This window comes from Crocodylus porosus, unplaced genomic scaffold, assembly GCF_001723895.1.
Source record: "Crocodylus porosus isolate Cpor-Errol unplaced genomic scaffold, CroPor_comp1, whole genome shotgun sequence".
Lineage (NCBI taxonomy): Eukaryota > Metazoa > Chordata > Crocodylia > Crocodylidae > Crocodylus > Crocodylus porosus.
Window position 1 is genome coordinate 181,942,949 of NW_017728906.1, and position 4,445 is coordinate 181,947,393.

At 40.3% G+C, this 4,445-nt stretch overlaps 1 protein-coding gene across 2 annotated transcripts in view; it reads right to left on the reverse strand.

Moving 5' to 3' along the window:
- The window catches only part of CNTN5 (contactin 5), a 983,906-nt gene extending 979,461 nt beyond the window's left edge, over window positions 1-4,445 (reverse strand). For both annotated transcript variants that reach the window (XM_019530289.1, XM_019530292.1), the window contains exon 1: window positions 4,183-4,445. The gene's annotated coding sequence lies outside the window, so the exon portion shown is untranslated. The remainder of the gene's footprint in view (window positions 1-4,182) is intronic.

Consider the following 4,445-nt stretch of genomic DNA (forward strand, 5'->3'; position numbering starts at 1 on the left):
AGATGCCAGAAAAGATATTTAATAGTAGTTTCTGACATGAAACTAAGTATCTGACTTCTCCGGAGGGTATGTTAGTTGAAGAGTGTCACAGCAAACTTTTAGGTATGTGCTGCCAGCACAAAAGAGTTGAAACTGACATGCGTGGTTTGACTCTGTGAGTGGAAAGTTCCAAGGCTCACCCATCCCTTGCCCCCTGGGTGACCTGCGGACCTGTCAATCATTGTTGACCTACTTTCCCCACAGACGCATGCTCAGACTGTGTCAGCTTTTGACAGAGAGCATGCTCAGTCAGAACCTGACATGTGGTAATCTGACTAGAAATCTCTCTGCGAAGAGCGTTCTGATTGGCCACTAAATTCAGATAAAAGTTCGGTGAACCCCTCCCTCGGGGGGAGATCGCGTTAGCTGGAGACAGAGGCTGGTGCTCCAGGGACTGTCGTCCAGTCAGGCTTTAGGGCCTATCGATTTCCTCCTTCGCTTGGCATTTCGTGTTGCTCGTGTTGTGTATTACGGCTTTGCATCTACTTACCTGGCTTCCAACTTACCTTGGCACTGACTACCGACTACGATTCTGGATCATCCATTGGACTTTGCTTGCAACCTCAGCTCGACTCACCTGGTTTTGACTTCAGCTTCCGACATCACCGCTTCTCATCGTTGTCCTACGGGACTGGCGTCATGCGACTTACCGTGTGCAGCGAGTTACAGTTTTCATTTTGTTGTTTGTTTACTCCCATTTATGAGCTGTTGACCAGCCCTGGGACTTATCCGACAGGCTTGCCCTGTCGGTGAACCTCGTGGGCCAACAGACCCCTTCATTTGTTGTTCGCATTTGTTCTGTTACTGTAACTGAAGATTCTACCTACACCATCAAAGCGTAAGTGCAATAAATCATTAATTTGGAACCATAAATGTGCATACCACTCAGACTCGACCGCCGCTAATCCCAACCTGCCCATTTCCAAATTGCCACCACTTGACCGACCAACCGTGACCGAGACCGTGAGCTTGGTTCCCCACCTCTGGATCCTCACACAAAGAGTAGGCTCTGTCTCTACTCTAGGGCACCATAACTTTGAAAATTTTTGTTTTTCCTTCTTTATTCTGCCTTTCAAAAACAAGATGCATATTATATTCAGGGTCACACTGTGTCCAAGAAAAGATTTGAATCACAGAAAAGTAGGGCTGAAAGGGGTCTCAGGAGGTAATTGATTCCAACCTCCTGCTTAGGAAAGAATCATCCTTATTCAAACCATCCTATACTAGTGTTTGTCTAGCTAGTCTTAGGACTATACCAATAGCCCTTTCTCACAACTACCAATACAGCACTTGAAAATATCAAAACATCCTAACTTGCGACAGGTGAAGCAGGGGAATGAGGGCACTCACAATGTTCTGCCACTAAAAAGACAAGGAGTAGTTTGTTAAATACCCCTGAGAAAGGAAAAGAAGAGGACCATGACAGAAGAAGGCAAAACCACTCACAGTCCATATCAGTCTGACCCTCACAGTCCATACCAATTCCTTCCAAATCCTAAATGTGGTGATCCATCTGACCCTGAACAAAGGAGACAAGCCTTCTAGCCAGGAACGTCTGTTTCCTAAATCCCAGCCAGAACATCAGTACAACCTAGTCAAAAGACCCAGCCGTGTCCAAAATCAGCACTCAATGCATCTGAGGAAGGCAAAAGAAAACCCCCTGACACCAGTAGCAAAAGAAGAGCAGAAAACAGCCCCATATGGCAACCAGCAACATTTGGAATCATGGAAAATCCCTTCTCTCATCACTGCAATTTGGTTAGGCAAAATCATACCTCTTAACACACACCTTAAATGGAGAGCCACACCTCCCATTTCTGTCCTTCTATCCTGTCCATAAACTTGTCCTAGCTCCTTTAATCTTGTTTCATAACTAAACTGGTCATGGAGATCTTCTTAATTCTCCTGTTGCTTACTAAGATCCTCTCTCATTTCCATCTGGACCCTCTAATTTCCATTTGGCATGACCCTTAAGTATCTTGTGTGCTGGAGAGGGAAGAGAGGGGTGTATCAACTACTGCTTTTTACATCCTACTCCAGGCATTGCTACTTCTGAGCCATTCCAGACCAAAGCTTATCAAGCTTCTTGGATATCTCCAATGAAGGAGATTCCCTAGGTATTCTATTCTACCATCTCACCATTCTAACAGTGAAAATGTTTTTCTGGTATCCAATTGAAACCTATTATGCTAAAGTTTAAGACCACCGCCATGCATCTTCCTCTCTGAAGTGAGATTTCTTGGTGTCCGGCTAAAAATGAAATGACTATATGATCAAAGTCAATAAGGTCTTTAGAGAGATGTCTAAATTATCATACAGGTACAAAGGAGTAGGCAGAATTTAAGTGACTTTTTACTTTTTCTGCTATTCTAAGTGTCTTTCTTCCCAGCAGTATTTAAATGAAAATAATTTCTACATGTACAATTGACTGCATTGCACATATATATGTGAAGTGGAATAATTTGCTTGTGCCTGTGTGTGCATTTTGCATTCATAATGTAGGCACCTATTTTTCAAAACTTTAAGACTAACTGCAGCACATGCACATACTGGTATGTATAATTCACTTTCTCTTTTCATATCTAGTAAGGTTTCAATAGTTTCTGAGCAATTATTGAATTATTGAGTAACATCAGGCATGCTCACTGCATAGATTAATCAAATACTTTCCTTACATAGCCATATAAAAAGTTAAGACCAAGTTAATAAGTGGTGTAACTTCAAAGAACATATAGCTGGAGATAACTCAGTGTTTTTTATTGCAGATAGCAATGAGGAAATGGTTAATCTGAGTTGGGGATCATTTTGCAGCTGTATTATTCCAGCGGAACAAAAAAGATTCTCCTCAGAGTCACTGAGAATAATCACAGCTTTGGAGCAGGGGGTAGCTAGGAGTCACAATTTGAATTCTGTACCAGGCAGCATCTTTTCAGCCATACTGATGGAGAAAATAAACAGTTGTAGACTCTTCTGGCCAACTAACAAAACAAACTGACTAAAGGGTAAAAAAGAGCCAACTATAAATGGGGTTGGAGGGGAAATGTCATGGGAGGGGGAGGGGGTGTAGAAATTCTGTGTATGAATCAGCGTGTTTTGTTCATGCTCTACTGAAAGTGTTTTTTGCAGATAACCTGCTTGTAAAAGCTACAGTTAAAGTGTATTGTATGATAATTACTGTAACAATAAATCAACACACTATCTGCTCAGGGTTAATCCTTTGGGCTTTAATTTAGATTTCTCATAACCAGGTATAATGTCTGTATTCATCTCACTGCACTTAACATATTACTTAAAATTAAGAGTCTGCATAATCAAAAATAGATGCATTTCAAACAAGTGCAGCAGAGAGTATGTCAATCTAAAACCAGCATCCGTAAGACTGCTTCAGCATGCCACACAGCAAGACTCATCTCACATCACCCTACAGTAATGAAGAAAGTGAATCATTCGAATCATCTTGTGCATAAAGGTTCTCCAGCTATGAAACCTATTTAACACTGGCCATATATTCTGCATAGTCACTTGGCATCAAGAAAAATCAGTTTTGTGCCAAATTAGTCTCTCATACACTCTTAAAATTTTTCAATCAAATACCCTCTTAATATACAACTTCTTCTAAAGCTTGTTAAATTAAAAGGGGGAAAACTGTACTTAATGAACCATAAGCAGTTTCTCAGATTTAATTAAGATCATTCTACAACTTTAGAAAGATCATTATTAATAATAATAAAGTCCTATCTACACTAGCTGAAATCAAAACAAACTCATTTTTATCCAGCAACACAGAATACCGTACATGTGGAAACGCATCTTCCCAGCAAAAGTAAGGATTTACACAGCCATATGTTATCCTGCATTATTACAAAGTGCTAACATGAGCATTGTGATCAAGGTCATGATATTAGAGTTGGACTGTCTAAAAACACAGCTTGGATCACTTTGCCACAGAGAAAAGATCCCAGAGATTTGACGTTTAGATAGAATGTTACCTCCATGTAGGTTAACTTAAAATTCTTTCTGGAATCAAGTAATCACTCCATACATTTCTTTCAATCATTCACATATTATTAAGGATGGTCAATAACATAAAACCACAAAACAGAGACCAAGAAGAGACAGTGTCCTTATAACATAATTGGTTACCTGAATTACTTTGGTCGTGTGGAATACAATCAAGTGCAAGAACTCTCACAGCTTCTCCTTAACAGAAGTCAATGGTTGTCAGCAAACCAGCATGATAGGAAGATATAGGAGCTGAATAGGTAGGCTAGAATTCAATGCCTATGATATAATTATTACGCTAGCAATTACTTCGCATTTGTTCATCCTTAGGGTATTAATTTACTTGCTCTGACTATACAAAACAGTTTTTAGTGGTTTACCCCTTCGAGAGCTGTCATTGTAAT